This window comes from Jaculus jaculus, chromosome 1 (genome assembly GCF_020740685.1).
Source record: "Jaculus jaculus isolate mJacJac1 chromosome 1, mJacJac1.mat.Y.cur, whole genome shotgun sequence".
Taxonomy (NCBI): domain Eukaryota; kingdom Metazoa; phylum Chordata; class Mammalia; order Rodentia; family Dipodidae; genus Jaculus; species Jaculus jaculus.
The window spans coordinates 183,759,987-183,783,405 of NC_059102.1; the positions used below are offsets into that span (position 1 = coordinate 183,759,987).

The following is a 23,419-nucleotide window of genomic DNA, read 5'->3' on the forward strand; positions in this document are numbered from 1 at the left end:
AGTGGTAGGAAGTGAGTATGAGGGTGAGTAAGAATGACTGAAAATCAAAATATGAGCAAGACAATATCTGCATCATTGTCACTTGTATAAAGCCCTTCTATGATGACTGGAGATGGATATACATATATACATATGTGAAGATGCTGCCCAGTTCATTATCCTATCATTTTGCATTTAAATTAGGCTCTCCATGTAGTATGATTGGCTGTATTTGGGAACAGGTGGCAGCTTCATTTATTTACTCAGAGAGCAATTACGTAAAACAGTATGAAAGTAGCCAGGGTGCCAGTGCGGGCAGAGAGAGACAGGGACAGAGAAAGAACAACAAATCTGTCACACATTACAAAAGCAATGGTCATTCAATTTCCAAACAAAGATAATTCTTTAAAGTAGTGCTCAGTGAAAGAAATTCCTGCACATTTGTTTCATGTGAAGTTCATCAAGTACCTGGTAGTGATTCTTTCAGTTCTGGTAATAGGGATGAAACTTACAATCATATTTCAATGGTATCTTGCTCTAGGATATGCTGTTGAAACTAATCTCAAAGAGTGGTGACCCTTAATTGATAAGATTAGACAATAAAATTTGAAAACCTTGACAGAACAGCTTGTAACCTGGCAATATTGTATCTTGGTTTAAAGCGCTGTCTTCCAAGCTGCTACTCGCATGACAATGTAACTGTACAGAACATACTTGCTTATCGAGTTAATTAGTTATCTCCTTTAAAAGTAGACTGTCCCCCGAGAAAAAGCATGTATATTGATGTGTAAGCATGAATATGAAGAGGATTTAGTGATGATCATAAAACATGCTGAGATGCAAAGAATTTCAGGAAACCAGGGGTAGCATGCCTACAGGTAGACAGCCGTCAGATTCTTTCCCAGAGTCAACAATGAGTAAATTTGCTGACAATTAAAAAAAAAAAAAAAACAAAAAACATTTTCTCTACCTCCATTGTTAAGGCTGTTTGTACTTCAGTTTTTAAATTTTGGTCATGAATTCTTTCATTTGATAGTCTACTAAAAATTCTCATGAACATAAAATTGAGCTGAAGAGAGTTACATTAGTATTGTGTAAGCCTCAGAATGACTTAGCTAATGATAAACAAGTTTAAACCATAAAAATGTTCACATCACAGAGTTTTTCCCTTAACCTGGTGTCCTTTAGGTGATAAAACTTACCTTCAGGAAATGAAAATATCAATAATAATCAAAACACTGCACGGTAAATTTCCATCATTTTGAAAATACTTTATTTTTCTGATATATGCTTGGAATTCAAATTCTCTAGTAAATATATTGGTGCAATAAAATTAGCACCACTGATTTTAACCAATTAGCCACAGGCTTGCAGGATATCTAACATTTATTATGGAGATTCATTTTATAAAACATTTTATTTATGAGACAGAGAGAGAGAGAGATTGAGCACACCAGGACCTGTAGCCAATGCAAAATAAACTCCAGACACATGCACCACATTGTACATCTGGCTTTATGTAGGCACTGGGGAATCAAATCTGCATCCTCTGGCTTTACAGGTAAGTACTTTAACCACAAAGCCACCCCTCCGGCCCTTATTAAGAACATTCTAATTGCTTAGCGGTTAAACGCTTGCCTGTGAAGCCTAAGGACCCCAGTTAGAGGCTGGATTCCCCAGGACTCACGTTAGCCAGTTGCACAAGGGGACGCACGTGTCTGGAGTTCGTTTACAGTGGTTGGAGGCCCTGGCGCGCCCATTCTCTCTCTCTCCCTCTTTCTCTATCTGCCTCTTTCTCTCTGTCACTCTTAATAAATTTTAAAAATATTTTTAAAAAGAGCATTCTAATTGAACTAAACCTAGCTTTATTGTAGTACAATGCATAATAATGGACATTTCGATTTGAAGAGAAGTTGGATTTCTAATAGAAATTTCCTAGTGAAATGAAATGAAGTTTAAAAGTCTCTAACCACAAGCAGATCTTTCTTCTGGCATTTGTGGGTGTGGTACAGCCGAGTGGGGCAGTAAACATCCTGGCACCTATGTAAACACATAGTCTGCCTAGTGGTGGTCAGGCAATCTGGATGCTTTGTTGTTGACATTGACTGTTAGCTACTTAATGTCCTATGTGAACTGAAGCTTAGGTTAATAAGCCATGGATTTAAGCTTCTTTACTGTATAGATGCTTACACATCAGTTATATTTATGCTAGTTTAATTTGCACATAATGAGTTGAGTTATGGTTTTGATTTATATGTAGAATTTATGTTTTGTAATGTTATTTATGCTAGATTTGTGTTCACTTTCCTAAGGTGCATGCCAGAAAGCTACTAATTTGACCATTTCTGCATAATTTGGAATCAATTCTCAAGATTATTAGATATACAATAGAGGCATCCTTACAGAACTGTGTCTAGAATGTTGCTGGGTTTTTTTTTTGTTGTTTTTTTTTTTTGCATATTAGCCAGACAGGAATGCTTGAAACAGTCATTTTAGTATGCAAAATTATTTGAAGAGGAAATCAAGCTGTAAATACTTTGAAGTTTCAGCCTTTCTTAATTTAGTATTTGTAAACTTGAAGACCATGCCTCTTACCTTTTTAACTATATGTAGATAAAATCTAGCCACTCTCATTCCTTTATCTGCACCTAAACATCTCCTTAGCGTTCATTGCTTGCCACTAAGTCACTGGATTTATCTGCCATCAAGGTCTTCCAGACAACACATGTTTTTACATTTCTTTTTAATTTTCATTACGTTGCATTAGTAACAATACATTTCCCTGTCTCCAAGCAAGAAGTTTGTTAATATGTGGACCACTTATTTAAATTGTGTTCACAGTAGAAATCTAATAAAATGTAGAAAGGACAAGTGACAGAGACTTCTTAGAAATACACACACATACACACACACATTTATTTATGACACCATGGCAAAAGACTTCTGTCACTATGGGATATATTTTACAAGTGATTGAGTATATTATTCTTCCAAGTATTTTAAGTTTTGTAAATTACTAAACTTTCCTTTCTTTTCATATGGGAAAAGACATAGCAAGTGTGGGAACATGAAGGTGAAAAAAAACAAAAACAAACTTCAAGTTACAACTATCTATTTCCTATATTTGCTTATCAAATCCAGCTGCTTTAATGTGTCTGTATAGCTCAGGTTTGCTAGACTTCTCTGATGAGCACAGATTTTTAAGTGTAATACTTCATGTTTGGGGTAATACAAAGAACTGTAGTGAGCATGCTAATAAGTATGTTTGGCTTTCAGCTATGTTCATGGTGGATAGGCAATATTTGACATATTTTGATGGTTTTTAACCTTGTTGAGTACATTTTGTGCATTCATAAATTTCATTTTCTTTTTCTTATCACTCACTTTCATTTTCTTCACTCATTAAAGGAAATAAATTTATGGTCTTTTATTATGGTTGCTTTTCCTGTAAGAAAATAGTATGGGGAATCTAGAAAAACACTTCTTTATCACATAAAAGTGGCATGTATATACAAGTATACAAATGATAGAGAGCATTTATACTAGTAAGTGTAATGAGGAATAATTTCTGCATGGGAAAAGTTTTCACACAATTTGAGGAATCCTGGATGTTAAAGAATATAGTCAGCCGTTAACTAAACATATCTGAATGTAAAAATTTAGTAAGGAGGGAAATTTAGTAATCATGTTATCTAGAAAGCAGGTACTTACCAATTTTATGTTAGATAGCAACCAGGATCTTTCAAGACATTACACCTCCACAAAATGTGGACTATGTAGCTCACATTTCTACTCCATCTTACCTGTAAGTTGCTACCTAAACATACCAGGTTAATTGAATTTCATTTTCAGTGTGTTTCTCCTGAGTATACAAATGGCATATATAAAGGAGCCCAGATTTCTAATGTCTTTATTTTCATATTTCTTCAGTTTTCTCTTTAACTTTTCTTATGTTGAAAACAAAGTTAAATAGGACTTAGAAAGATGTCTTAGTAGGTAAAGTGCATTTCCATATGAGAATGTGGACCTGAGTTCAGATTTTGCACACCTACATAAAATCCAGGCATGGTGGAATGCCCCTATAATCCCAGCACTGAGAATACAAAGGAAAGCTGTTTGTTAGGTTTGCTGGGTAGCTAGTCTGGCGAAACTGGTGATTCTAGGTACAAGAGACATTATCTCAATGATTAAGGTAGACAGCCATTTTGGAGGACCTCAACCTCTAGCCTCCTCACACACAGGCATGAACACACATAAAAATAAGAGCACAAATACACATGCATGCTCACCACAGGCACCATCAAACAAAGGATCTCTAAAATTAATTGTTATAACAACTCATGTTATGATACATGTTAGCATGCTGTGGACTCACATATGTGCTGTAATATGTTCCAATGTCTAAAGATGTGTATGTATTTCTTGCCATCTTTGTAAACAAAAACTCTCATGAAATTTAACGTCTTATTTAGCAAGCTACTATTTACTGCACACTGGAAAGGTGAAGTCCGTTTATAGTGAGATTTAGCCCACTGAAAGGAGATGGTCCCCATTATTGAGTCTGCAGGGACTTTACCACCATGGACTGTAGCCAATGATTCTGCCAAGGTGAGCTATCCCCATCATCCCTGGAGATTTCTCATCAGAGACAACACAGTCTTCAGTGAGGACACTGATGATGTGACCTTAAAAATAATGCTAGCTGTGATTGGTCAGATTTGGAATATATTAACTTGTTTACAAATTGCCGGACTAATATATCTTCCCATGGGTATAACTGGGAAGGAAATCAGGCAGGCCAATAGAGGTCTCCAGGATGTCCCTGTTCTCCCTCACTTGACTTTTGTTTCAATATTTATTTTTCTTCAGTTGCTCTGATACTTGCTTAGGACTTCTTTTTAAAAGGGATTCATTGTTTGAAATGTTGATTTAAGAAAACATCACCTTGTTAGATTTACTTTATCCCCTTCTCTATGTCAAAATGAAAAAATGTTACAGTACTACATTTATGAGCTTTTGTGTTATCTCATCCTCGGACACATCTTTATTTTGTAGTTTAAATAATTATACTCTTATTTTCCCCTCTCACTTCCCTAGTACCATTGGACTATTTTATCTCCTTCACAAAACAGTTATCTATCTTTTATGATCATCACATGAATGACACCTGTTTATGGTGCTAGAACGTGCAATATGTGCAATACTGAATGTTTTGTATTCTCATTCAAACTTCACAACCACTCTCTGGACTAGGTACCATTGTAAAGATGAGAAAAATCAAGGCTCAATGAATGAGCAATCTGTCCCACAGATTTAGTTGTTCTCTAGTCATCCATTCATTGACTAATGCCAACATTTTCTTTTAAACAATGATGCCAAATCGTGCAGCTAGCTGGAACTGTAATTCATTTGCTGGCTCCTCTCTATCTTTTTCCTGCTCTGATCTTTCCTGATATGTTTCTGTAAATGTGCTAAGTTCCTTCCCATTCTCTTTCCATTTTAATTGTGAGTTCCTTTTCACCTCAGAAATCCCTGGGGATTATCTGAAAGTCAACAGTGACTCCAGCAGTACACAAGGCTCTGTTTACAGGTGTGTGTTACTAGATGGCAAGATAACTGGGAGCTGGGAAATTAGTCATAATGAGTGTTCCTCTCAGCAGAGGGCAGGAAATGGTACTCCCTCAGTCTTGTGGCATGTAACTACCCAGAGCTCTTTCTGAGACACAAGGTAAAGAATGACGATTGATTTCATTCATCTTCTTGAGAAACTAGAATTGTATGCTCTTGAGCATGCTATGGTATTGTCTTCCCTTTAGTTTGGTGAAGGGTGAGCATGGGATGATGAGAAGGCCCACTCACTTTGTTGTCTTTCTCTTTCTCCAAAGCTGGTGTGAAATTCCACTTGGCAAACTTTTCTGAAATTTGGCTGGGGCAGCACACAGAATGATACATAGTGTATACAGGAAGCACAATTCAACAAACTGCCTTTGGCCACCACCCATGCTTCTACAGAAAAGGAAATGGACCATTATCCCCCTCTCTACTTGCTGAACTTTGGCTACCATCACTGTGAGGACAATATTTATTTATCCTCATCTCACTTCATTGAAACTACTGTATTGTTTTCAAGGCACAGTGTGAGGCAACGGGAACCAGGCCCAAGCCAAAGAAAAAGCTTTACATACATCAATCAGTCAATTAGCTCTCACCATCAGGAGAAAATAATGTGATAAATCAGTAACACGTAAATGTGGGTGGTTTCTTTCAGTCAGGTTTGCATTGTTGGTAGAAATCACCAAACCAAGAGCAGCTTGTGGGGAATAAAAGGTTTGTCTTGGCTTATAGACTTGAGGGGAAGCTCCATGATGGCAGGGGAAAACAATGGCATGAGCAAAGGTTGGACATCACCCCTGGCCAATATCAGGTGGACAATAGAAACAGAAGAGTGTGCCAAACATTGGCATCCACCACCCACAATACACTGCCTCCAGGAGGTATTAATTCACAAATTTCTATCAGCTGGGAACTTAGCATTCAGAACACCTAAGTTTATGGGGGACATCTGAATCACACCACCACAGGAGGAGTTCATAAAAGAGAAGTGAGAGAGATGGCTTAGCGGTTAAGCGCTTGCCTGTGAAGCCTAAGGACCCCGGTTCGAGGCTCGGTTCCCCAGGTCCCACGTTAGCCAGATGCACAAGGGGGCGCACGCGTCTGGAGTTCATTTGCAGAGGCTGGAAGCCCTGGCGCGCCCATTCTCTCTCTCTCCCTCTATCTGTCTTTCTCTCTGTGTCTGTCGCTCTCAAATAAATAAATAAATAAATAAATAAATAAATAAATAATAAAAAAAAGAGAAGTGAGAATGGGTATGAGTGGTTGCCTAATTCTTATGTAGCATATTCGTTTTTTATAAACATTCAGAACACAAAAGTACAAAAATCCAGAATCAAAGGGATTAAAGCCATCATCTAGTGTTGAAGAGTGAAGAATATTACTAAGAGACGGCCAGAGTTTCTGGATATGGTGGTTAGCATCCTTGACATAGTCTACATACTTAAATATGTGTTGCTCATGGTGGTAGGTAATAGCGTCATCCTATGCCAATCTATTGCAGAATGGTGCACCCAGCATACCCCTACCCCCATCTTCATTCACATTTTTGTTATTTCATTATAATGGAATACTCTATTATATTCCTGCAGTAGAAAAACTGAGTATTTACTTCCCTCCTCAGGAATCTGGGAAGCTCTTATGAAGAATTTTAGTTAGGATTAAGGAGAGGAAGTTTACTAGAATAAGAGAGAGATTATGACCTACATTAGTATTTTGTATGCTTAGTTTGAAGACAATGCCCTGCCCATGGTAGGTGTTAATTAGAAAAATGTAGAATTGTGAAAAGCTATTCCAAAGTAGAGGGGAAGGAGAGAGTGGAGGGGGGTAGGTAGTGGAGAAGATGGAGAGGAAGGGAAAGGGAGAAATTAGAGAAAAGAGAAAACAGTAGAAGGGAAAAATCTAGTGTTGTAACTAAGAAAAAATAGTCGGCTATTCTAGTTACGTTTAGTGATAAAATGGTTTGGTTTGTTAGTATATTTGTGTATTACTAGACATTTTCCTTAGTCATTTATAAGAGAAACGACTGTCCGTTTGAGATTAGATTCTAGACACATGTCATCACATTATATTAGCTATAATTATTCTTCTTTTAAAATATATAAGCAATCCCTTCTCCCACTATTAGAGGAAGTCAAAATTTAATTTTATGAAGTCTGTAGACAAAAAAAAGCACTGGTGAAAACTGTAGAACCATTTCTGTTTTGTTTATGGGTCTAACAATATATAAAATATAGCAGAGATGATGTCATCAAATTTGTATTACTGAAATTCCCATTTAAACAAAGACACCAAATCGATTTCAATCACAAATTTAGCTCACATCAGGGAGTAGAATACCAAATAACCATTCCCATACTGACAACTTATTCTGCTGGGTCATAACTCTGACATTCCAATGAACCATCTGTTTGGTAGAACAAATGTTACAAAGAATTTAACATCAATCAGAATAAACTCTCATGAAAACCAAATCTTAAATACCACAAATAACTTTCTCTGTGAATCAGCTCATTTGATCATAGAAAGGAGAATACTGGTTACAAATTCTTGCAATTCTTCTTTTAGGGGATTGAATCAAGTGAGTTCTAGATAACATTTCTGCCAATGACTGGAACACCTAGAATGTGCTCTGGCATGAGCTCTCTTTCCTCTTGCCTGTTTTCTCCCATCCAAGTACTAACTAGGTGTAACCCTGCTTAGCTTCTGAGATCAGGTGAGATTGGGCACCTTCAGAGTCATATGGCTGTGGTCTTGCCTGTTTTATCTAACAACCAATAATTTATTTATTCTTTTTTTTTTTTTTTTTTTTTAGGCAGGATCTCACTCTTTCCAAGGCTGACCTGGAATTCATTCTGTGGTCCTAGGTTGGCCCCCAAAGCAATTTGCCTACCTCTGTCTTGCGAGTGCTGGGATTAAATGTGTGCACCACCAAGACCTGTATGTGACAGGGTGAAAATCAGCATTTGAAGAACCAAAGAAGCTGGCTTACCTGGTGTGGACTGGAGATGTGCATGTCAATATTTAAAGACTTTAGTATTTTAGGTAACCTTTGTGCTGAATAAATCTGCAGATTATTTCTCTGGACAGTTCTAAAAATTACTGAATATTAATGTTTTTTCCACTGTGAAAGAGAAGTCTTTTGCCTGGACTAACATACTTCATATGTATAAAAAACAAGATTGGAAAGCAAAAACAAATATAATAATATATAAAATTATATATCTATATATATCCTCAGGACCCAGGTTCAATTTCCCAGTATGTACATAAGCCAGATAAACATGGTAGTGCATACATCCTTTGGAGTGGCTAGAAGCTCTGGTATGCCCATTTTCTGTATATATCTATCTACGTCTGTTTCATTCTCTTTCTTAAATAAATAAATGAAAAAAATAGTTCTTGAAAGCAAAGCATATATGATACCCATATCTTATCTCCCTTTCTAGATAAAATAGATTCTAACCATACAGGCTGGTGTTGGCTCATTGCCATTTTTATGTGTGTGCAAAATCAAGGGCATTAAATACTGAAATTGAATTCAGATCCTATTAATGAAAATTTATTAAACAGATATTTCAAAAAATTCTGACTCCTTCCATATATGTGTTTTCTCCCACACCTAAAAATATTCAAAGAAAAATAACCCCTACACTGCAAATATTTATCTGATTTTTTTTTTTTTTTTTTTTTTTTTTTTACTTCTGACTTTTAATCCAGTTTAGAGGAACTGATGGATCATTCATAGGTTAATGTCACTCAAGGACGCAGAGATCTCTGCACGCATTTTCATTACTGTCAAGGAAGAAGAAATGTTCTCTTGGAGAGTGACATTTTTGCTGTCTTGTGCTGTTTTTATTCCAGACCCAGTTGCCTCTAGGACAAAAAAAAAAAAAAAAAAAAAAAAAGAGGTTTCCATTATCTCACTACTGCATAACATGCTATGCTCGATGGTTTATTGAGAATCTTGCAGAGTTTCTGGTTTGTTAACACTTTCAGAAAAACTTACTATGGCATGTATATTGGTTTAAGATTACCAATAAAATCCAAATCTTTCTTTTTATTTGTGCAAAAATTATATTTAAAATTCAATGATGGCAGCCATGTTCATATTGCAAATACTACTCAAATCATTTCACGTGTAATTTTTCAAATGTAACATATAATAAATCAAATATTTTCTATTATTTTAAAGAACACTGGTTTAGGATTTCAAACTTTTATAAACTTGTTATATAAAATTTTTTAACAGATCAAATTTGGAGTAAAGGATCTGGAGAAATGTTAACATAGTAAGAAGAAAATAATTGTTGAAAACTGTTATGGTTTAAATGTGGAATGAATGCCTCCCTTAGGTTCAAGTGCTTAAACACTTGATCTTCAGCTAGTGGAATTGTTGGAGAAGTATGTGGAACCTTTAGGAAGTGGAGTCTAGCTGGAGAACATGGGCTAACTACAGGCTGCCTGAGGGATTCTTGGCCAGCGTCACTCCTTGTTCACTCTGCTGCCTGAGTGCAGATACAGCGTGACAAGCCACCTCCGGCCAGTCACCATTCCTTCCCTACCATGATAGACTGTGTCCCCTAAAACTGAAGACCAAAAATAAACACTCCGTGACTTAAGTTGTCTATCCCATACTTAGTGACAGTAATGAGAAAAGTAACAAATATTAGTAGAAGTAAATGATTTGTAATATTGAATAAATTTGGAATCATAATCAAGTTTTGATAATAATTAGTCTCAGAAATACTTAGGTACACAAATATCTCCCTACCATGTCTAATGTACCAAATGCTTTATTTCAAAGAGGACTGAGCATATTCTTAACCAGGACCAAATTCACAGCACCTATACCATACCATTTTTTTTTTCTCTAAAAAGAATACCCTGTACTATAGGAAAGTACCAGTTCTGGGGAACACAGATTTTATGCCACTGCATCATGGTTGTGGTCTCTCAATCTTTTGTGTACCTTCAGAGTTCTGTCACTTGGTGCTGTGTTATCCTGGATTACATAAAAAACACTGCTATTCAATATTAGCAGCAAAGCACGGGTACCATATTGTAAACCTGATATTTGCTATTTCATAAAAGACCAGTTTTGTATATCTTGAAATAACAAAACAGTTGATGGATACATTCCTATTTACTTTAGAGGATATAATTAAATTTTAGTATATCAGACATTCCCTTAGCCCTACTTTTGTCCTTGTCTATAAGAAAATCATTCTGAAGCAGACCAAAAATGAACCCAACATGGCTCAGGGAAATCTTGCGGAAGAGGGGGTGGAAAGAATGTCAGAGTTACATGTTGGGTCATGATTTGCAGAGACATTTATCATACTAATAACTGGGGGCTAACTCCACAATGCACGACCCATTTTCATTAACAAGGAGGGTCTAATGGGAGGGGGTAGATCACAGATGAGCCTAAATAATGGTACCAAACTGCCTGTATTTACTGAAAAGAAAACTAATAAATTAAATTTAAAAAAATCATTCAAGTCCCTCTCTTCAAGGTCAAGTTCTTCTCTATTCAGACAGCTCTATCCTTCTGTGAGAAAAACCCTCAAAATCCTGGTTTCTTTCTTTCTATACCCTCCTGCTCCATTGTTGTTCCTTTTGATGTATATAAAGTAGCAAGCACTCCAAAGAGAAAGACTTATTTGTGCTATATGTTAATGTAATACAACGACTTGAGTACGGTTTTCCCTCATGCAGACATTTGTGAAATGTTTCTAAATACATGTTTTTAAATGTCTAAAGGACATATTTAAACTTCTATGAATTCTTTCTCTGCAATAAAAAAAAATACCTTAGGCCTTTTTTTCTGATTTGTGTCTGCCCTGTGAATAAAACCATGTTTGACTCTGCACTTTAATTAATGGAGTTCACTTTCCAGCCAGGTCTCTATTGGCAGTGAAGGATGGATGAAGGCCAAATTTCTGAGGTTAATTGCTCTCTTATTAGCCTAAACACACACACACACACACACACACACACACACACATATATACCATATACCACACACCACATACCACACACACATGCACATGCATATTAGCAAATGGAGTTATGGTGGTTGCTCTGGCAATAGCTGCATTGCTAGTGATAGCACCACATGGCATTGCATTTAGGCATCAAAACTTGATCCTGAGTTTCAGTGCTCAATCACAGGAGATACTGGCAAATGTTCAGTGCATCTGTCCTGATTAACTAAAACCCTTCTGACAATGACAGCTTGAGGTGTTGTGAGAGTGTATGCTTACAGTGGGCATCATTGGTTCATGGCTGAACTGTTTATAACTGCATGGTGAGGACTATTCCTCAACCTTACTGGAAACTTCAGCTTTGTTATCTAGAAAGCCAGAAACCTTTAGTACCTACCTCGTTGGTGTTATTGTGCTGATTCTATGAGACTTAGCACCTGGTCTGAGCATTCATTAAATAGCAGTTGGCATTATTAATATTGTTACTATTGGAACCATTAAGGTTATCTTGACAATGAAGACAGGGTCTATGATTAAATGTGTACTGTTTTAACTCAGCCAAAACTGATCATGAGTCTCATCTGACTTGAAGACAGTTTATCTCCCAGGATCTTTGAAATATTTATAACAGCTAGAGAAATTCTATCTAGGCCTCACAAAACACAAGAGTGTAGCTTAGCATCCCTTTCATAGATACCATTATACAAGATTCTTTTCTAATTTTATTCTTTCAGTTAGTAAAGGGTATGTCCTGTGTCAGCACACAAGAGTACTTTGTTTTATATGGTAAAATATTTTCTACTGGAAGAAAAATTAAAATATTAGGAATATGGCAACCTTAGGGAAGTTCTTTAGTACTTTCATTATTGTAAGTGACAATCAAAGATAATGCACATCATCTTAGGTAGCCTTACAGAATGGAGTTTCTGAAGCAATATGGGAAAATAGAGAAGCAAATGTGCAGCTGTGAAAGTTTTCAAAGATATTGATGTTAGGTGACATGCTTTCACATAGATTGACCATGAATGTGGCTCATGAGAGTTCAAAATAGTCTTGGGCATAAAAGTTTGAGGGCTGGAGAGATGGCTTAGTGGTTAAGCGCTTGCCTGTGAAGCCTAAGGACCCCGGTTCGAGGCTCGGTTCCCCAGGTCCCACGTTAGCCAGATGCACAGGGGGCGCACGCGTCTGGAGTTCGTTTGCAGAGCCTGGAAGCCCTGGCGTGCCCATTCTCTTTCTCTCCCTCTATCTGTCTTTCTCTCTGTGTCTGTCGCTCTCAAATAAATAAATAAAAATTAGAAAAAAAAAGTTTGAACTCTGAATAACATTACCAGAAAGCAAAAGCCTTAAAATATATACAGATGCTCTGAGATCCAACCTTGTAATGGCTGGGTATTCCAGGGTATTCTAAACATCTGATCAGAAGAAATAGAATACTTCTGAAATCACTTACTTATAAAAGCAAAATTCTGAGATTTTTATTTCCTTGTTCCTTCTATCAAGTAAATAAAAATGGTTACTATGATGGTATGTCAATTTTTAGAGTTACAAAATATCAAATATAGAACATTATTTGTAAAATATTTTAAAATAACTTGTATTTTAAGTATATTTTATTTTTATTTCACTGACAGGGAAAGAGAGAGACAGAGAAAATATGGGTGTACCAGGGCTGCCAGCCACTGCAAATGAACTCCAGATACATGTGCCACCTTGTGCATCTGGCTTATGTGGGTCCTGGGGAATCAAACCTGGGTCCTTTGGCTTTGCATAGAAATGTATTAACTTTAAGCTATCCCTCTAGCCCTTCAAAATATTTTTAAAACTCATCATATATTTTTAATGTAAAGGATAGAAACAGAAAGACCTGAATGTAAGTGTTTTAAATTTAATTTTCACCTTTTTAATCACCACACAATAATTGTATTTTGGCATTCCAAAATGCACTTATGTATTTTATAATGCTTGAAACAGGGTAAGCATATTTGTTTGCTCAAACATATTTTATATGTTTATAGGTAGAACATTTAAATTCTCTCCTGTGTCTGACTATACCTCAACTCCATTCACTAAACATTCCCCATTTCTTTTTCCCCTTTCCTTTGCCCTGATGAATCAATCACCATTTGCCTTTCAACCTCTATGAGGTCAACTATTTTATGTTCTGCACATGAATAAAGTTATATAGTATTTGTCTTTCTGTGCCTCGCTTGTTTAACATAATGTCTTCCAGTTCGTCTATGTGGCCACAAATGACAGAATGACATTCTTTATAATGGCTGAATAGTTTGACATTGACTATATGTGTCACATTTTCTTTATGCATTCATCAGCTGGTAGACACTTGGCTGATTTCATTTCTTAGTGGTTGTGAACAGTATTACAAGAAACATTTGAGTGCAATGTCTTTCTGTCCTTCATATTTCATTCCCTTGTTTCTTTTGGATACATACCCAGCAGTGGGGCTGCTGGATCATATGTTAGTTCTAACTTTTTTAGGAACCTCAATTATGTCTAGGAAATAGAAGTTCCTCCCAAGTAAATCATAGAAACTGGTAGTATCATTGAGAGATGATTGGATCATAGGAGGGTTAACCTCTTCAACAGATTATTTCTTTGGTGAGTTCATAGAAGAACAGGCTATTTGGAGCTAAGCCTTATTGAAAGAAGTAATTGGGGTGTATTCTTGAAGGGTATATCTTTTCCCTAGGCCTTCCATATCTCTGTTTTCTTCCTATCTCTCTCTCTCTCTCTCACACACACACACACACACACACACACACACACACACACACACAAACTTTGCTTGTTATATGCTTTTGTGATACTGTGTACTGCCTCACCTTAGGCCCAGAAATGCAAGGTCCAGTGACCATGAGATAAAACCAGAAATTGTGTGTACAGGTATGTGTGTGTGTACAGGTGTGTTTGTGTGTGTGTGTGTGTGTGTGCATAGCTATAGAATTCAGTGCTCAATGCCAGTTGTCTTTCTCAATTTCCTGCTCCATTTTGTTTGAGAATGGGTCTCTTACTGTGTCTAGACCTCATTGGTGGGGCTACACTAGCTACCCAATGTGCTCTTTCTTTGGATCCACCTGTCTCTGCCTTCCCATTCCTAGGACTTTAGGTGCATATCACCATGCCTGGTGTTTTATTGGGTGTTGGGGCTCAAAATCAGTTTCTTATGCTTCTGTGACAAGCACTTTACTGAGACATCTCCACAAACTGACTCTTTATTTTTTGAGGTTTTCATATCATCAGGTTTTGTTTATGTAATAAGCATTCCTATTGGAGTGAGGTGATAGCTTATTGTGGATTTAATCGATATTTCCCTGATGACTAGTGGTTTTGAGCATTTTTAGTTTTCTTAAAAACAAGCATATGAAATTAATTGTCAAATCATTGTATGAAATAATGTTAATTAATTAATATCACTCATCTAGGTCAGCTTGGAAACCTTTACCAAAAGAATGATGACTAAATATCATAGGTTTTAAAAAGCAACATTTAACATTTGATATTTTGCCATAGATCCCTGGATTTAAAACAAATGCTTTTAAGCATGATCTTTGCAATAGCAACAAGAAATTATAGTGCCATTTCCATCTGTATCTGGACTATAGATTTTGTTTTTATCACATCTGGAAAAAAGTCAGTTTTCCTGATGCAATACTAACTAGTTCTTGACAATATTAGATGAAGTCCTTTTTTTGTAGAAAAATTAATTTTTGGTGGGTGGAGGTGGAGAGAGTAATAAAATTGGCATTTAACATTTTCAAATGTTATCCTCTGAGATGCTGCTCATTTGTATTTTCTCATTCCTGACCTGGATCATCTTTATAAATAGTGTGTCATTACAGGGATGGGTACAATGGTACACTTGTAACCTCAACACTTTGGAGGCAGAGGCAGAAGACTCATTCTAAGTTTGAGTCAAGCCACATGGAGTGTCAAGTCTGTTAGGGATACATAGGGAGACCCTATATCAAAAGAAAAACACAGCTTGTTATCACAGGCTGTATTCATAGGATTAAGTGAACATTTTCTCTTCTTCTTTTGCCAAGTATAGTCTAGGATTTAATCACTTGTAGGTTTTGACTATTTGAAGAAAGAAAGAAAGCAATGAATTCAATGTACAGGACAAAAAATTTTTAAAGATATGTGCATTCATTTGGATGGTGTTTTATAGTTAGATCTTCTTGGACCCACATGAAATTATTGCTCTCAGAACAAAAATATCCTCTTAAAACTTCAGAGGAGGAGTATGGGCAAGCTGTTGAACACTGCCTAAAGAATAGCTATCTGGCTTCTCCCTGGGAACCACACAGCCTGTCCTAACAAAGCCCTGTCTTTGTGAGTCACCTACAGAGAAACAAATAAATACACTTTCATTTTCAAAGCTAATTAGATGAACAGCTGTGAGAATTTGTTCTGGAGAAGAACAAACTTGTACACACACACACACACACACACACACACACACACACACACAGACAGAGTCATATCCTGCTTCCCCACATGGATAGAAGGATTGGATTGTGATTATTATTCTTCAAAACTGCCTGTAGGTTAGGGCAGGTTATCCACATGACTAAAATAACAAAGAGGTGTATTTGATACTTTTCAACCAACTTAAATGTGAGGTGCCAGAACATGGTGAGGGTCAATCATCTATTGGTATTTCCTGAATGCCTACGCAGTATGTAACATTGTTATCAAGCATATAAAGGCCTATTCTCCAGATTGGAGTCCTGTAAGATAGCATCAAAACTTTAATAGATGCAAATAAAATAATATCCTTTCAAAATTTTCTAATTATTGATGACTATTTTGTGATTTTCAGCTTGGAATTGGAAACCTTCCGCTCCTTCAAAATCCTAAATATTTTATGTACTTGGACCTCTTGTTTTCTCATCTACAAATGAAGTATCAAAAATGTGTTTCAGGGCTGGAGAGATGGCTTAGCAGTTAAGCGCTTTCCTGTGAAGCCTGAGGACCCCGGTTCGAGGCTGAATTCCCCAGGTCCCATGTTAGCCAGATGCACAAGGGGGCGCACGCATCTGGAGTTTGTTTGCAGTGGCTGGAAGCCCTGGCGCACCCATTCTCTCTCTCTCCCTCTATCGTCTTTCTCTCTGTGTCTGTCACTCTCAAATAAATAAATAAAAAATGAACAAAAATATTTAAAAAATGTGTTTCAACTATGCCAAAAGTCCATGATGAATGAATAACTAAAAGCATTATTCATATATATTTATAATGAACTTGTCATTATGTTAAGTCATATTTTTCTCATGTCTGGACAAATTTTTTATTGTCTAGAAAAGTAAGCCTAAGTTGGTCACCTTCTTGATTTCTAAATCTATATTATCTACATTTCCTGGGCTAAGTAGCACCTCATCTTAGTTATCTGTATCACTTGATCATCCAGAAAAAATGCCTTCTTGTCATGAGCTAAACATTTCTTGAACTGTAAGGATAAATTTTCATTTTCATATAGTTATTGTTATTAATTAGAGCTACTAATTTTTTCTTTCATGAAAACTTAGTCAGCTATATGAAAACTGAATGTTGTCATTTGAATAGTGCCCCCCTTTCCAATATGGACAAATGAGACTTAAAACTAGCCAGAAAAATAGTAAGTGGCTTGTTAAAAATTCTAATTTGGTATTGTGCCTTATATTAAAGAGGTTTTTTTCCTATTCATATTATGTGAAATGAAGACAAATGGCTTTTCTTAGGCTTCTATAATAAATGTTAAGATATATTTTGTCAATATTAATTGTACATGTAAACATTATACTGATAGACATATTAATACAAAGTATACAAACAACAGAATACATGTTGATATGGTTATTACACTAATGAAGGTTTAGATAATGAGAAAAAGTTCTAGTTCCTTACAGAAGCTCTCTATAATATGTTTATCAAAAACAAGATACTAATCATTATATTGGAGGTGCCTATCTTAGTTAAATTTCTCATCACTGTGACCAAATAATTATCCTGAAGCAATGTAAAGGCATGACACAGTTTATTCCAGAAAGAAGGCACAGAGAAATGGAGGCACAGAGGTTCAAAGGCAGCAGATGTATATGGTTAAGACTTACCTACTTATACGAAGCAGAGATGAGCAAGACGCGGGGTTGAGCTACACATTTCGAGAACTACCCCTCAGTGACCTGCTTCCTCCAGCAAGGCTCACTTTCCAAGTTTCTACAACCTTCCAAAATAGCACTCCCCTTTGAGCACTAAGTGTTCAGAACAATAAGCCTGTAAGGGACGTTTCATATGCAAGCCATGACAGTGTTCATAGTCACAGGAGTATATGCAAAAATGATTGCCTAATTATTTAGAAAATTGAAGCATAAGGAAGCCACTGTCTCAACACACTGCTTGTCATCTATTTCTGAGTTAAGCAGTGGTGTGTTCTCAAGGTTTACAGATATTCATGACAGACATGTTCAAATCTTTGGCCCATGAGAAGGAATGAATGAAGCCCCCCCCCCGTATATATACAAATACATATACATACACATACATACATATACATACACATACATACATATACATAAAAATACACATACATACATATACATATACGTACGTATGTACATACGTACATACATACATACATACATACATACATATATATATATATATATATATGTATATATATGGCTTTCATAAGAGCTTGGGACACTGCTGAGAAGTTACATGATGAGGCAGACCCTTGAAAAAGGTGCACTCATGTGAGCCTTAGGAACTTGAAGTGAAGGCTTATGTTTGTTGCACCCAAGTGTGGCAAGATTCCTTGGCTCTCAAGAAGACTGTAAGGAGCTTCACAGTGAATTTACAGCTTAATCAGGGATCAAGAGTAATGAAAATGCTGCTGGCCTAATAACATGTAGCAATAAAAAAAAAAATAAAAGCAAAGCACACACTGGCAAAAGGTTTGGCTATTTGTGTGATGCTATGATTTCTGGGAGAGGAAATGAAGGTAGTGTCGCAAACCATTCAATGCACTCAGGGAGGATGAATATGGACCTGATTTTGTTGAGAGGTGAAGTCCTGTAAGTTTATCACTTCATATCATCACCATTTGGCCTTTACACATGTGAGATCCAGTATTTAAGTTTATTATATTGTAATGGCTAGACAGAGTTGATATTTTATTTAAAATGCAGCATTGATTGTAAGATATTTAATAAAAGATATTTGTACATGTGGGTTCTTGTGCGAGTACAGGTGTAAGCATCCAACAGTGAATGTGTAAATTCTTGTGTGAGTGGAGTACAGGCACAGGCGTACCACGGCGCACGTGTGAGTTCTCCTGTGGACGCAGGCGTACGCATACAGCAGCGCGTGTGCGGCGGCCAGTGCGCAGCCTTGGATGTCCTCTACTTTCTATGCTGCCTGAGGCAGGATTTCGTGTGTTTGTCACCACATATGCCAGGCTAGTTGGACTGTGAGTTTCCTGGGTTTTCCTGTATTGATTTCTCATCTCTTTGAAGAAGCACTGAGAGTCTAGATGTATACTAATATATCTGGCTTTTATGGATTCTGAAGCTCAGAGCTCAAATTCCACCGAGCTCTTTCTTCAGCCACCCTCCCCCCCCCCCAAGTTGTGATTTTGAGTTTCACAGTTGGATTCTGAAACATCACACAGGCCTCTAATTGAAGCTCTTTTATTATAGTGATATGGCTTTAATTTATAAAATGTTTTAACATTAATTTTCCCAAGCAAGATGACAAAGTGCATGTTGATTTGTTTTATATCTTATCTAAGGGTATAATATGCTTAAAAATATTGTTGCACATTAACATTTTTTGATATGGTTTCATGTAGCACAGGCTGGCCTTGAGCTCCTTCTGTAGCTAAGGATGACCTTTGTGGCGGTTTGAATAGAATAGATGGCCCCCAATATATTCAGTTGTTTCTTTGTTTGAGGTTTGCATTCTGCATTCACCTGGCTGGAGGCAATGTCACTGGGTGGATCTTTAGGTGTGGTGGTGGGTTTCAGATTTCAATCTAAAGATATGCAGAGTGTACCTAGCTGAAATTGCTGAAGCGTGCTGTGCTGTGTGGCTTTTTGGCTTTTGGCTTGTACTTCCCTCTCTCTACCTGGTCCTGTGAAGGCAGGCTAACTTCTTCTGCCATTTATGGAATTTCCCCTGGATCTGTAGGCTTCAATAAATAGCCCTTCCTCCATAACTGTGCCTGGTCTGGAAGTTCATCTCAGCGAACCTGAATCTATCTGCTGCAGAACTTGAGCTTATGAATAATGGGCTTACAGAAGTATGTCACCACACCCAATTTCACACTCATATTCTAACTACTCATTTTTCTATTGTAAACTTTGTTTCTTCTCATTTAGAAGAGAAATTATTTTTTCCCTTAAAGCTTCCCTCATGCTTGGGTTGGCAAAAAACCTTTTGTTAGGTGTAAATATGTTTTTTATTTCCATACGCACAAAGACATACACGAGCGCACATATAACATTGTGTTTTGAAGCTACTGTTTGAAGAAAACTAATTCTATGTGAAAGGGTATTTTGACTGTGCATAGGAAAATGGATTGCATTTGCTCATGCCTTTTTTTCAGAATGAGAAAAAACAATTCCCTTATGCCAGAGCTCAGCTAGAAAATTATTAGTTTAATTATCAGCAGTCACACAGAATCCAGGAATAAGAGATATTACTTCCTCCTGCATTACTAATAAACAGTGTGCAATTACATATGGCCCCATGACTTGTTCTCTAATAATGTTGACTATCTCTAAACTTCAAGTTAAATAATTCAAGATTATTAGCTCAAGCAACATGATGTTTAAAAATTAATCTTTGACTGCATTTTAAGTGTTCCTGACAGAGAGGTTGATGCAAATGATCTATTTTTACTGTGCTTTCTGCTAACTGCAGTGTCTAAAAGATGTTGGCCAATGTTTAAAAGTTCTTTTAACTCTGAACTCCCTCAGATGTTCTTTTATGATAAGGAAGAAAAGAGAAAGAGGTACAGCTTTGTGTCTGTGGTGATGAAGGAGAATCAGAAACCATAGCAAGCTGAGTTTTGGAAAAAGCTGGGACTTCCTAAAGAGAAAAGATAAAGATTATTAGTAAGGTTGACCTTGCAATTCACTGTAACCATTCCTAAGGCCAAGCCAAAGCCTTTGTGGAACATAAAAGGCACTGGGTTCAAACTACATGACTAAGAACAATAACAAAGCAGTTGGGCAGGGGTAAAAAGGGATTTAATCTTATACGATCTTAGCATCCGACTTAAATTCCAGGCAGAACTTCTTCCGTGGCTTATCATGTTTTGCATAGTAGGACTGTAAATACTGGATTTTTCTTTTTGACAATATCACTATATAATCATATACATGACCATCTGAACAGAGAAGTTTTGAAAATGACATGGATGTGTTTGTTACTATCACTATTATTTATTATTATTATTATTATTATTATTATTATTATTATCATACAGCTGAAATTAATAGAAACATGAAAGCACATAGGAATCCCTGGGCACTCCAAGAGGATATTCATGGTCAAGAAAAATTTCATGATCATAGTATAGATGCTTCTATGTACCTTATGAGATCTCAAAAATAGCTTCTACATATTAGTGACGCCGTCTGAAAGCAAAACAATTTAACTGACTGATTTAATCAACAAGGAGACTTGTTACCAAATTTCATGAAAGATTCAATTACAAGGCTTAAAAACAGGTATTGAGAAGACAGCAGTGATGCAGCATGTTAAAAATCACAAATGGAGACTTATGTGTGATGTAAGAATGTTGCGAAATATTGGCGTAAATATGGGTCTGTCATTAGAATGCCTTCAGGAGGTAGCTTTTGTTTTAGCACCCTGCCAAACAGTGTGGCAATTTCAATAAAATTATGCATGTGAATCTTCACACAGAAATTACATTGTGTTGCTGCTTTGGGGATGGATGTTTAAAATTATCATGTAGTCTAGAGAATAGAGACATCGCAATAAATAACAAAGAGAAATTCTTCAGGAAAAACAGAAAAGAAATTTCTGTTGAAATAAGATTAAATTAAATGCATAAGTAAAACTGATTAGGTCAAATTTATTTACTCGCCCAACTGCCAACTTCAATTTTTAAAGCTGCTTTGATGTAAAACTGTGGTATTTCCTTAAAATGTGAAATATTCCAAAGTTAGTTTATTTGATCTTAAGGACAATTAGTGAATGCATACAGTTAATTTGCAATTTAATGGGATAAATTAGCTAACACAGCTGAGACAACTGTCTGTTATGGTACAACTTGACACTATTGAGACATTCCAAGTTCAAGTCCACAATTTATCTATAGGTTTCATGGACCAGTGAAAAGAGTATTGAAATAACAAGGAATCAAGGCTAGATGGAATTTTTCCTGTGAAATGATCTGTCTAGATGGTTAAACTTTCTGGACTTCAATTTTCCAACCTATAAACATGAAAGAATTAGACAAAATTATGCCTCACATTGTATCTTCTATTTCTGACATCCAATACTTCTACCTCAGTGATTCAAACCACCCAAATCATGTTGTTGTTATCTGGACATTTTTTCTAGATTATTGTCCTCTTGACCTTGAAAGAATTTATGTATCAGTATCACCTTCATTGAAATGCATCCAAAATTAACTATACTTCAATGAATACTGGAATAAGAGATTTTTTTTTTTTTGGTGTAATGTGATCTCACTTCTATGAGGGTACTAAAAGTTAAACTGATAGAAGTATAAGGCAGGAAGGCATTTACAAGTGGCTAGTGGGGGTGGGGATTGGGGTGGGGAGACATTGGCAAGCAGATATGAAGTTATAGTTAGCCATGAGCAGTAAGTTCTGGTATTTCATTGTAACACAGATTGACTATAGTTAGTCATAATGTTTTATGCCTTTCAAAATAGCTCAAAAAGAGGAGTTCGTTCTCTTTACAACAAAATGGTATGTATTTGAGGTGATAGATATGCTAATTAGCTCAAATGAGTCATTGCACAGATAAACATGTATGAAAACATTATAATGTACTACATAAGTATGTATAGTTATGATTGGTAAAAATAATATAAACAGAAATAACTTTGGTGACTATTTTTGCACCTTAAAGAATGTAACATTACATGTGAGAGATTGCTTAGTGGTTAAGGTGCTTGCCTCCAAAACCTAATCCCTTGCACCCACATAAGTCAGAAGTACAAGGTGGCACATGAGTCTGGAGTTCTTTTGCAGTGGGTAGAGGCCCTGATGGGCTCATTCTCTCTCTATCTATCTCATCCTCTCTCTCTCTCTAAAAAAAAAAAAAAAAAAAAAAAAGTGAAACTGTTTTGTTGTTGCTGTTATTTTAGATGTGGTGTGTGTGGTGTATGTGCATGTTTGGGTATGTGTTCATGTGAGAGTGGATGCACATGTGCTACCCACTTATGCAGAGGTCAGACATCATTCAGATATCACTCCTTACCTTCTCCCATCTTTGAGAGAGGATCTCATGTTGTTCAGCTGTGCTCACCAAGTCAGTTACCCACATGCCCCCGCTCCCTGTGGTACTCTTGTCTCCACCTCTCTTCTCACTTTAGTCACGTCTGGGATTACAAAGGCCTGCCACAGCGTCTGACTTGATGCTGATGCTGGAGTTGTGACTTGGGTTCTCGTGCTTGGGCATCAAGCTCATTATTGACTGGGCCACCTTCCCAGCTCAGAGAGCATAACTTATTAATCACTCCCATCTAACTATTTCCTGTTAGCAATCAGTGATATGCAATGAAGATATCTAGGCAGTGATTTTCAATATGTTGCATTTTGATTCTACTTTTACATGAGAAA

The 23,419-nt window shown here is 36.5% G+C and overlaps 1 pseudogene; it reads right to left on the reverse strand.

The window, feature by feature from the left end:
• The window catches only part of LOC101615156, a 73,376-nt pseudogene extending 50,253 nt beyond the window's left edge, over window positions 1-23,123 (reverse strand).
• Between the last annotated feature and the right edge of the window lie 296 nt (window positions 23,124-23,419).